Genomic DNA, 13,555 nt, shown 5'->3' with positions numbered 1-13,555 from the left:
GCTTTCAAGACCGCTCTGAATACACCTCGCCACTCCAGGCAAGGGCCACCCGAGACCTAGAGTACAGATGCGCCCAATAATAAGAACATAGCCACTGTGCAGGCCTTCAAGACAGCTCTGAATACACCTCACCACTCCAGGCAACGGCCACCTGAGACCTAGAGTAGAGATGCCCCCAATAATAAGAACATAGCCACTGTGCAGGGCTTTTGGACCACTCTGAATATACCTCGCCACTCCAGGCAAGGGCCACCTGAGACCTAGAGTAGAGATGTCCCCAATAATAAGAACATAGCCACTGTGCAGGCCTTCAAGACTGCTCTGAATACACCTCGCCACTCCAGGCAAGGGCCACCTGAGACCTAGACTAGAGATGCCCCCAATAATAAGAACATAGAACTGTGCAGGCCTTCAAGACTGCTCTGAATGCACCTCACCACTCCAGGCAAGGGCCACCTGAGACCTAGAGTAGAGATGCCCCCAATAATAAGAACATAGCCACTGTGCAGGCCGTCAAGACTGCTCTGAATACACTTCGCCACTCCAGGCAAGGGCCACCGAGACCTAGAGTTGAGATGCCCCCAATAATAAGAACATAGCCCCTGTGCAGGCCTTCAATACCACTCTGAATACACCTCACCACTCCAGGCAAGGGCCACCTGAGACCTAGAGTAGAGATGCCCCCCAATATTAAGAACATAGCCACTGTGCAGGGCTTTTAGACCACTCTGAATACACCTCGCCACTCCAGGCAAGGGCCACCTGAGACCTAGAGTAGAGATGTCCCCAATAATAAAAACATAGCCACTGTGCAGGCCTTCAAGACCACTCTGAATACACCTCACCACTCCAGGCAAGGGCCACCCGAGACCTAGAGTAGAGATGCCCCCAATAATAAGAACATAGCCACTGTGCAGGCCTTCAAGACCGCTCTGAATACACCTCACCACTCCAGGCAAGGGCCACCCGAGACCTAGAGTAGAGATGCCCCCAATAATAAGAACATAGCCACTGTGCAGGCCTTCAAGACTGCTCTGAATACACCTCGCCACTCCAGGCACAGGGCACCTGAGACCTAGAGTAGAGATGCCCCCAATAATAAGAGCATAGCCACTGTGCCTAAAAGACCGCTCTGAATACACCTCACCACTCGAGGCAAGAGCCACCTGAGACCTAGAGTAGAGATGCCCCCAATAATAAGAACATAGCCACTGTGCAGGCCTTCAAGACCACTCTGAATACAAATCACCACTCCAGGCAAGGGCCACCTGAGACCTAGAGTAGAGATGCCTCCCAATAATAAGAAAATAGCCACTGTGCAGGCCTTCAAGACCGCTCTGAATACACCTCGCCACTCCAGGCAAGGGCCACCTGAGACCTAGAGTACAGATGCCCCCAATAATAAGAACATAGCCACTGTGCAGGCCTTCAAGACAGCTCTGAATACACCTCACCACTCCAGGCAAGGGCCACCGGAGACCTAGAGTAGAGATGCCCCCAATAATAAGAACATAGCCACTGTGCAGTCCTTCAAGACCGCTCTGAATACACCTCACCACTCCAGGCAAGGGCCACCCGAGACCTAGAGTAGAGATGCCCCCAATAATAAGAACATAGCCACTGTGCAGGCTTTCAAGACCGCTCTGAATACACCTCGCCACTCCAGGCAAGGGCCACCTGAGAGCTAGAGTACAGATGCTCCCAATAATAAGAACATAGCCACTGTGCAGGCCTTCAAGACAGCTCTGAATACACCTCACCACTCCAGGCAAGGGCCACCTGAGACCTAGAGTAGACATTCCACCAATAATAAGAAGATAGCCACTGTGCAGGGCTTTTAGACCACTCTGAATACACCTCGCCACTCCAGGCAAGGGCCACCTGAGACCTAGAGTAGAGATGTCCCCAATAATAAAAACATAGCCACTGTGCAGGCCTTCAAGGCTGCTCTGAATACACCTCACCACTCCAGGCAAGGGCCACCTGAGACCTAGAGTAGAGATGCCCCCAATAATAAGAACATAGCCACTGTGCAGGCCGTCAAGACTGCTCTGAATACACTTCGCCACTCCAGGCAAGGGCCACCGAGACCTAGAGTAGAGATGCCCCCAATAATAAGAATATAGCCACTGTGCAGGCCTTCAAGACCACTCTGAATACACCTCGCCACACCAGGCATGGGCCACCTGAGACCTAGAATAGAGATGTCCCCAATAATAAGAACATAGCCACTGTGCAGGCCTTCAATACCACTCTGAATACACCTCACCACTCCAGGCAAGGGCCACCTGAGACCTAGAGTAGAGATGCCCCCCAATAATAAGAACATAGCCACTGTGCAGGGCTTCTAGACCAATCTGAATACACCTTACCACTCCAGGCAAGTGCCACCCGAGACCTAGAGTAGAGATGCCCCCAATAATAAGAACATAGCCACTGTGCAGGCCTTCAAGACCACTCTGAATACAACTCACCACTCCAGGCAAGGGCCACCCGAGACCTAGAGTAGAGATGCCCCCAATAATAAGAACATAGCCACTGTGCAGACCTTCAAGACCGCTCTGAATACACCTCACCACTCCAAGCAAGGGCCACCTGAGACCTAGAGTAGAGATGCCCCCCAAATAATAAGAACATAGCCACTGTGCAGGCCTTCAAGACCACTCTGAACACACCTCACCAATCCAGGCAAGGGCCACCCGAGACCTAGAGTAGAGATGCCCCCAATAATAAGAACATAGCCACTGTGCAGGCCTTCAAGACCACTCTGAATACACCTTGCCACTCCAGGCAAGGGCAACCTGAGACCTAGAGTAGAGATGCCCCCAATAATAAGAGCATAGCCACTGTGCGGGCCTGAAAAACCGCTCTGAATACACCTCACCACTCCAGGCACAGGGCACCTGAGACCTAGAGTAGAGATTCCCCCAATAATAAGAGCATAGCCACTGTGCAGGCCCTAAAGACCGCTCTGAATACACCTCACCACTCGAGGAGAGAGCCACCTGAGACCTAGAGTAAAGATGCCCCCAATAATAAGAACATAGCCACTGTGCAGGCCTTCAAGACCACTCTGAATACACCTCACCACTCCAGGCAAGGGCCACCTGAGACCTCGAGTAGAGATTCCCCCCTATAATAAGAACATAGTCACTGTGCAGTCCTTCAAGACCGCTCTGAATACACCTCACCACTCCAGGCAAGGGCCACCTGAGACCTAGAGTAGAGATGCCTCCCAATAATAAGAACATAGCCACTATGCAGGCCTTCAAGACCACTCTGAATACACCTCGCCACTCCAGGCAAGGGCCACCTGAGACCTAGAGTAGAGATGCCCCCCAATAATAAGAACATAGCCACTGTGCAGGGCTTCTAGACCACTCTGAATACACGTCACCGCTCCAGGCAAGGGCCACCCGAGACCTAGAGTAGAGATGCCCCCAATAATATGAACATAGCCACTGTGCAAGCCTTCAAGACCCCTCTGAATACACCTCACCACTCCAAGCAAGGGCCACCTGAGACATAGAGTAGAGATTCCCCAAATAATAAGAACATAGCCACTGTGCAGGCCTTCAAGACCGCTCTGAATACACCTCACCACTCAAGGCAAGGGCCACCCGAGACCTAGAGTAGAGATGCCCCCAATAATAAGAACATAGCCACTGTGCATGCCTTCAATACCACTCTGAATACACCTCGCCACTCCACGCAAGGGCCACCCGAGACCTAGAGTAGAGATGCCCCCAATAATAAGAACATAGCCACTGTGCAGGCCTTCAAGACCACTCTGAATACACCTCGCCACTCCAGGCAAGGGCCACCTGAGACCTAGAGTAGAGATGTACCCAATAATAAAAACATAGCCACTGTGCAGGCCTTCAAGACCGCTCTGAAAACACCTCGCCACTCCAGGCAAGGGCCACCTGAGACCTAGAGTAGAGATGCCCCCAATAATAAGAACATAGCCACTGTGCAGGCCTTCAAGACTGCTCTGAATACACCTCACCACTCCAGGCAAGGGCCACCTGAGACCTAGAGTAGAGATGCCCCCAATAATAAGAAGATAGCCACTGTGCAGGCCTTCAAGACCGCTCTGAATACACCTCGCCACTCCAGGCATGGGCCACCCGAGACCTAGAGTCGAGATGCCCCCAATAATAAGAACATAGCCACTGTGCAGGCCTTCAAGACCACTCTGAATACACCTTGCCACTCCAGGCAAGGGCCACCTGAGACCTAGAGTAGAGATGCCCCCAATAAAAAGAACATAGCCACTGTGCAGCCCTTCAAGACCACTCTGAATACACCTCGCCACTCCAGGCAAGGGCCACCTGAGACCTAGAGTAGAGATGCCCCCAAATAATAAGTACATAGCCACTGTGCAGGCCTTCAAGACCACTCTGAATACACCTCACCACTCCAGGCAAGGGCCACCTGAGACCTAGAGTAGAGATTCCCCCCTATAATAAGAACATAGCCACTGTGCAGGCCTTCAAGACCGCTCTGAATACACCTCGCCACTCCAGGCAAGGGCCACCTGAGACCTAGAATAGAGATGCCCCCAATAATAAGAACATAGCCACTGTGCAGGCCTTCAAGACCACTCTGAATACACCTCGCCACTCCAGGCAAGGGCCACCCGAGACCTAGAGTAGAGATGCCCCAAATAATAAGAACATAGCCACTGTGCAGGCCTGAAAGACCGCTCTGAATACACCTCACCACTCCAGGCACAGGGCACCTGAGACCGAGAGTAGAGATGCCCCCAATAATAAGAGCATAGCCACTGTGCAGGCCTGAAAGACCGCTCTGAATACACCTCACCACTCGAGGCAAGTGCCACCTGAGACCTAGAGTAAAGATGCCCCCAATAATAAGAACATAGTCACTTTGCAGGCCTTCAAGACCACTCTGAATACACCTCACCACTCCAGGCAAGGGCCACCTGAGACCTGGAGTAGAGATTCCCCCCTATAATAAGAACATAGCCACTGTGCAGGCCTTCAAGACCACTGAATACACCTCACCACTCCAGGCAAGGGCCACCTGAGACCTAGAGTAGAGATTCCCCCAATAATAAGAGCATAGCCACTGTGCAGGCCCGAAAGACCGCTCTGAATACACCTCACCACTCGAGGAGAGAGCCACCTGAGACCTAGAGTAAAGATGCCGCCAATAATAAGAACATAGCCACTGTGCAGGCCTTCAAGACCACTCTGAATACACCTCACCACTCCAGGCAAGGGCCACCTGAGACCTCGAGTAGAGATTCCCCCCTATAATAAGAACATAGTCACTGTGCAGTCCTTCAAGACCGCTCTGAATACACCTCACCACTCCAGGCAAGGGCCACCTGAGACCTAGAGTAGAGATGCCTCCCAATAATAAGAACATAGCCACTGTGCAGGCCTTCAAGACCGCTCTGAATACACCTCAACATTCCAGGCAAGGACCACCTGAGACCTAGAGTAGAGATGCCCCCAATAATAAGGACATAGCCAATATGCAGGCCTTCAAGACCACTCTGAATACACCTCGCCACTCCAGGCAAGGGCCACCTGAGACCTACAGTAGAGATGCCCCCCAATAATAAGAACATAGCCACTGTGCAGGGCTTCTAGACCACTCTGAATACACGTCACCGCTCCAGGCAAGGGCCACCCGAGACCTAGAGTAGAGATGCCCCCAATAATATGAACATAGCCACTGTGCAAGCCTTCAAGACCCCTCTGAATACACCTCACCACTCCAAGCAAGGGCCACCTGAGACATAGAGTAGAGATTCCCCCAATAATAAGAACATAGCCACTGTGCAGGCCTTCAAGACCGCTCTGAATACACCTCACCACTCAAGGCAAGGGCCACCCGAGACCTAGAGTAGAGATGCCCCCAATAATAAGAACATAGCCACTGTGCATGCCTTCAATACCACTCTGAATACACCTCGCCACTCCACGCAAGGGCCACCCGAGACCTAGAGTAGAGATGCCCCCAATAATAAGAACATAGCCACTGTGCAGGCCTTCAAGACCACTCTGAATACACCTCACCACTCCAGGCAAGGGCCACCTGAGACCTAGAGTAGAGATGTACCCAATAATAAAAACATAGCCACTGTGCAGGCCTTCAAGACCGCTCTGAAAACACCTCGCCACTCCAGGCAAGGGCCACCTGAGACCTAGAGTAGAGATGCCCCCAATAATAAGAACATAGCCACTGTGCAGGCCTTCAAGACTGCTCTGAATACACCTCACCACTCCAGGCAAGGGCCACCTGAGACCTAGAGTAGAGATGCCCCCAATAATAAGAAGATAGCCACTGTGCAGGCCTTCAAGACCGCTCTGAATACACCTCGCCACTCCAGGCATGGGCCACCCGAGACCTAGAGTTGAGATGCCCCCAATAATAAGAACATAGCCACTGTGCAGGCCTTCAAGACCACTCTGAATACACCTTGCCACTCCAGGCAAGGGCCACCTGAGACCTAGAGTAGAGATGCCCCCAATAAAAAGAACATAGCCACTGTGCAGCCCTTCAAGACCACTCTGAATACACCTCGCCACTCCAGGCAAGGGCCACCCGAGACCTAGCGTAGAGATGCCCCAAATAATAAGAACATAGCCACTGTGCAGGCCTGAAAGACCGCTCTGAATACACCTCACCACTCCAGGCACAGGGCACCTGAGACCGAAAGTAGAGATGCCCCCAATAATAAGAAGATAGCCACTGTGCAGGCCTTCAAGACCGCTCTGAATACACCTCGCCACTCCAGGCATGGGCCACCCGAGACCTAGAGTTGAGATGCCCCCAATAATAAGAACATAGCCACTGTGCAGGCCTTCAAGACCACTCTGAATACACCTTGCCACTCCAGGCAAGGGCCACCTGAGACCTAGAGTAGAGATGCCCCCAATAAAAAGAACATAGCCACTGTGCAGGCCTTTAAGACCACTCTGAATACACCTCACCACTCCAGGCAAGGGCCACCTGAGACCTAGAGTAGAGATGTACCCAATAATAAAAACATAGCCACTGTGCAGGCCTTCAAGACCGCTCTGAAAACACCTCGCCACTCCAGGCAAGGGCCACCTGAGACCTAGAGTAGAGATGCCCCCAATAATAAGAACATAGCCACTGTGCAGGCCTTCAAGACTGCTCTGAATACACCTCACCACTCCAGGCAAGGGCCACCTGAGACCTAGAGTAGAGATGCCCCCAATAATAAGAAGATAGCCACTGTGCAGGCCTTCAAGACCGCTCTGAATACACCTCGCCACTCCAGGCATGGGCCACCCGAGACCTAGAGTTGAGATGCCCCCAATAATAAGAACATAGCCACTGTGCAGGCCTTCAAGACCACTCTGAATACACCTTGCCACTCCAGGCAAGGGCCACCTGAGACCTAGAGTAGAGATGCCCCCAATAAAAAGAACATAGCCACTGTGCAGCCCTTCAAGACCACTCTGAATACACCTCGCCACTCCAGGCAAGGGCCACCTGAGACCTAGAGTAGAGATGCCCCCAAATAATAAGTACATAGCCACTGTGCAGGCCTTCAAGACCACTCTGAATACACCTCACCACTCCAGGCAAGGGCCACCTGAGACCTAGAGTAGAGATTCCCCCCTATAATAAGAACATAGCCACTGTGCAGGCCTTCAAGACCGCTCTGAATACACCTCGCCACTCCAGGCAAGGGCCACCTGAGACCTAGAATAGAGATGCCCCCAATAATAAGAACATAGCCACTGTGCAGGCCTTCAAGACCACTCTGAATACACCTCGCCACTCCAGGCAAGGGCCACCCGAGACCTAGCGTAGAGATGCCCCAAATAATAAGAACATAGCCACTGTGCAGGCCTGAAAGACCGCTCTGAATACACCTCACCACTCCAGGCACAGGGCACCTGAGACCGAGAGTAGAGATGCCCCCAATAATAAGAGCATAGCCACTGTGCAGGCCTGAAAGACCGCTCTGAATACACCTCACCACTCGAGGCAAGTGCCACCTGAGACCTAGAGTAAAGATGCCCCCAATAATAAGAACATAGTCACTTTGCAGGCCTTCAAGACCACTGAATACACCTCACCACTCCAGGCAAGGGCCACCTGAGACCTAGAGTAGAGATGCCCCCAATAATAAGAACATAGCCACTGTGCAGGCCGTCAAGACTGCTCTGAATACACTTCGCCACTCCAGGCAAGGGCCACCGAGACCTAGAGTAGAGATGCCCCCAATAATAAGAATATAGCCACTGTGCAGGCCTTCAAGACCACTCTGAATACACCTCGCCACTCCAGGCATGGGCCACCTGAGACCTCGAATAGAGATGTCCCCAATAATAAGAACATAGCCACTGTGCAGGCCTTCAAGACCACTCTGAATACACCTCGCCACTCCAGGCAAGGGCCACCTGAGACCTAGAATAGAGATGCCCCCAATAATAAGAACATAGCCACTGTGCAGGCCTTCAAGACCACTCTGAATACACCTCGCCACTCCAGGCAAGGGCCACCCGAGACCTAGAGTAGAGATGCCCCAAATAATAAGAACATAGCCACTGTGCAGGCCTGAAAGACCGCTCTGAATACACCTCACCACTCCAGGCACAGGGCACCTGAGACCGAGAGTAGAGATGTCCCCAATAATAAGAGCATAGCCACTGTGCAGGCCTGAAAGACCGCTCTGAATACACCTCACCACTCGAGGCAAGTGCCACCTGAGACCTAGAGTAAAGATGCCCCCAATAATAAGAACATAGTCACTTTGCAGGCCTTCAAGACCACTCTGAATACACCTCACCACTCCAGGCAAGGGCCACCTGAGACCTGGAGTAGAGATTCCCCCCTATAATAAGAACATAGCCACTGTGCAGGCCTTCAAGACCACTGAATACACCTCACCACTCCAGGCAAGGGCCACCTGAGACCTAGAGTAGAGATTCCCCCAATAATAAGAGCATAGCCACTGTGCAGGCCTGAAAGACCGCTCTGAATACACCTCACCACTCGAGGAGAGAGCCACCTGAGACCTAGAGTAAAGATGCCGCCAATAATAAGAACATAGCCACTGTGCAGGCCTTCAAGACCACTCTGAATACACCTCACCACTCCAGGCAAGGGCCACCTGAGACCTCGAGTAGAGATTCCCCCCTATAATAAGAACATAGTCACTGTGCAGTCCTTCAAGACCGCTCTGAATACACCTCACCACTCCAGGCAAGGGCCACCTGAGACCTAGAGTAGAGATGCCTCCCAATAATAAGAACATAGCCACTGTGCAGGCCTTCAAGACCGCTCTGAATACACCTCAACATTCCAGGCAAGGACCACCTGAGACCTAGAGTAGAGATGCCCCCAATAATAAGGACATAGCCACTATGCAGGCCTTCAAGACCACTCTGAATACACCTCGCCACTCCAGGCAAGGGCCACCTGAGACCTAGAGTAGAGATGCCCCCCAATAATAAGAACATAGCCACTGTGCAGGGCTTCTAGACCACTCTGAATACACGTCACCGCTCCAGGCAAGGGCCACCCGAGACCTAGAGTAGAGATGCCCCCAATAATATGAACATAGCCACTGTGCAAGCCTTCAAGACCCCTCTGAATACACCTCACAACTCCAAGCAAGGGCCACCTGAGACATAGAGTAGAGATTCCCCCAATAATAAGAACATAGCCACTGTGCAGGCCTTCAAGACCGCTCTGAATACACCTCACCACTCAAGGCAAGGGCCACCCGAGACCTAGAGTAGAGATGCCCCCAATAATAAGAACATAGCCACTGTGCATGCCTTCAATACCACTCTGAATACACCTCGCCACTCCACGCAAGGGCCACCCGAGACCTAGAGTAGAGATGCCCCCAATAATAAGAACATAGCCACTGTGCAGGCCTTCAAGACCACTCTGAATACACCTCGCCACTCCAGGCAAGGGCCACCTGAGACCTAGAGTAGAGATGCCCCCAATAATAAGAACATAGCCACTGTGCAGGCCGTCAAGACTGCTCTGAATACACTTCGCCACTCCAGGCAAGGGCCACCGAGACCTAGAGTAGAGATGCCCCCAATAATAAGAATATAGCCACTGTGCAGGCCTTCAAGACCACTCTGAATACACCTCGCCACTCCAGGCATGGGCCACCTGAGACCTCGAATAGAGATGTCCCCAATAATAAGAATAAGAACATAGCCACTGTGCAGGCCTTCAAGACCACTCTGAATACACCTCGCCACTCCAGGCAAGGGCCACCTGAGACCTAGAATAGAGATGCCCCCAATAATAAGAACATAGCCACTGTGCAGGCCTTCAAGACCACTCTGAATACACCTCGCCACTCCAGGCAAGGGCCACCCGAGACCTAGAGTAGAGATGCCCCAAATAATAAGAACATAGCCACTGTGCAGGCCTGAAAGACCACTCTGAATACACCTCACCACTCCAGGCACAGGGCACCTGAGACCGAGAGTAGAGATGCCCCCAATAATAAGAGCATAGCCACTGTGCAGGCCTGAAAGACCGCTCTGAATACACCTCACCACTCGAGGCAAGTGCCACCTGAGACCTAGAGTAAAGATGCCCCCAATAATAAGAACATAGTCACTTTGCAGGCCTTCAAGACCACTCTGAATACACCTCACCACTCCAGGCAAGGGCCACCTGAGACCTGGAGTAGAGATTCCCCCCTATAATAATAACATAGCCACTGTGCAGGCCTTCAAGACCACTGAATACACCTCACCACTCCAGGCAAGGGCCACCTGAGACCTAGAGTAGAGATTCCCCCAATAATAAGAGCATAGCCACTGTGCAGGCCTGAAAGACCGCTCTGAATACACCTCACCGCTCCAGGCAAGGGCCACCCGAGACCTAGAGTAAAGATGCCGCCAATAATATGAACATAGCCACTGTGCAAGCCTTCAAGACCCCTCTGAATACACCTCACAACTCCAAGCAAGGGCCACCTGAGACATAGAGTAGAGATTCCCCCAATAATAAGAACATAGCCACTGTGCAGGCCTTCAAGACCGCTCTGAATACACCTCACCACTCAAGGCAAGGGCCACCCGAGACCTAGAGTAGAGATGCCCCCAATAATAAGAACATAGCCACTGTGCATGCCTTCAATACCACTCTGAATACACCTCGCCACTCCACGCAAGGGCCACCCGAGACCTAGAGTAGAGATGCCCCCAATAATAAGAACATAGCCACTGTGCAGGCCTTCAAGACCACTCTGAATACACCTCGCCACTCCAGGCAAGGGCCACCTGAGACCTAGAGTAGAGATGCCCCCCAATAATAAGAACATAGCCACTGTGCAGGGCTTCTAGACCACTCTGAATACACGTCACCGCTCCAGGCAAGGGCCACCCGAGACCTAGAGTAGAGATGCCCCCAATAATATGAACATAGCCACTGTGCAAGCCTTCAAGACCCCTCTGAATACACCTCACAACTCCAAGCAAGGGCCACCTGAGACATAGAGTAGAGATTCCCCCAATAATAAGAACATAGCCACTGTGCAGGCCTTCAAGACCGCTCTGAATACACCTCACCACTCAAGGCAAGGGCCACCCGAGACCTAGAGTAGAGATGCCCCCAATAATAAGAACATAGCCACTGTGCATGCCTTCAATACCACTCTGAATACACCTCGCCACTCCACGCAAGGGCCACCCGAGACCTAGAGTAGAGATGCCCCCAATAATAAGAACATAGCCACTGTGCAGGCCTTCAAGACCACTCTGATTACACCTCGCCACTCCAGGCAAGGGCCACCTGAGACCTAGAGTAGAGATGCCCCCAATAATAAGAACATAGCCACTGTGCAGGCCGTCAAGACTGCTCTGAATACACTTCGCCACTCCAGGCAAGGGCCACCGAGACCTAGAGTAGAGATGCCCCCAATAATAAGAATATAGCCACTGTGCAGGCCTTCAAGACCACTCTGAATACACCTCGCCACTCCAGGCATGGGCCACCTGAGACCTCGAATAGAGATGTCCCCAATAATAAGAACATAGCCACTGTGCAGGCCTTCAAGACCACTCTGAATACACCTCGCCACTCCAGGCAAGGGCCACCTGAGACCTAGAATAGAGATGCCCTCAATAATAAGAACATAGCCACTGTGCAGGCCTTCAAGACCACTCTGAATACACCTCGCCACTCCAGGCAAGGGCCACCCGAGACCTAGAGTAGAGATGCCCCAAATAATAAGAACATAGCCACTGTGCAGGCCTGAAAGACCACTCTGAATACACCTCACCACTCCAGGCACAGGGCACCTGAGACCGAGAGTAGAGATGCCCCCAATAATAAGAGCATAGCCACTGTGCAGGCCTGAAAGACCGCTCTGAATACACCTCACCACTCGAGGCAAGTGCCACCTGAGACCTAGAGTAAAGATGCCCCCAATAATAAGAACATAGTCACTTTGCAGGCCTTCAAGACCACTCTGAATACACCTCACCACTCCAGGCAAGGGCCACCTGAGACCTGGAGTAGAGATTCCCCCCTATAATAAGAACATAGCCACTGTGCAGGCCTTCAAGACCACTGAATACACCTCACCACTCCAGGCAAGGGCCACCTGAGACCTAGAGTAGAGATTCCCCCAATAATAAGAGCATAGCCACTGTGCAGGCCTGAAAGACCGCTCTGAATACACCTCACCGCTCCAGGCAAGGGCCACCCGAGACCTAGAGTAAAGATGCCGCCAATAATATGAACATAGCCACTGTGCAAGCCTTCAAGACCCCTCTGAATACACCTCACAACTCCAAGCAAGGGCCACCTGAGACATAGAGTAGAGATTCCCCCAATAATAAGAACATAGCCACTGTGCAGGCCTTCAAGACCGCTCTGAATACACCTCACCACTCAAGGCAAGGGCCACCCGAGACCTAGAGTAGAGATGCCCCCAATAATAAGAACATAGCCACTGTGCATGCCTTCAATACCACTCTGAATACACCTCGCCACTCCACGCAAGGGCCACCCGAGACCTAGAGTAGAGATGCCCCCAATAATAAGAACATAGCCACTGTGCAGGCCTTCAAGACCACTCTGAATACACCTCGCCACTCCAGGCAAGGGCCACCTGAGACCTAGAGTAGAGATGCCCCCCAATAATAAGAACATAGCCACTGTGCAGGGCTTCTAGACCACTCTGAATACACGTCACCGCTCCAGGCAAGGGCCACCCGAGACCTAGAGTAGAGATGCCCCCAATAATATGAACATAGCCACTGTGCAAGCCTTCAAGACCCCTCTGAATACACCTCACAACTCCAAGCAAGGGCCACCTGAGACATAGAGTAGAGATTCCCCCAATAATAAGAACATAGCCACTGTGCAGGCCTTCAAGACCGCTCTGAATACACCTCACCACTCAAGGCAAGGGCCACCCGAGACCTAGAGTAGAGATGCCCCCAATAATAAGAACATAGCCACTGTGCATGCCTTCAATACCACTCTGAATACACCTCGCCACTCCAGGCAAGGGCCACCTGAGACCTAGAGTAGAGATGCCCCCAATAAT

The sequence above is a fragment of the Ambystoma mexicanum genome, chromosome 7q (assembly GCF_040938575.1).
Source record: "Ambystoma mexicanum isolate Mex_15411 chromosome 7q, UKY_AmexF1_1, whole genome shotgun sequence".
Lineage (NCBI taxonomy): Eukaryota > Metazoa > Chordata > Amphibia > Caudata > Ambystomatidae > Ambystoma > Ambystoma mexicanum.
The sequence above is the reverse complement of the archived record's forward strand: the minus strand, read 5'-3'. Positions refer to the sequence as shown.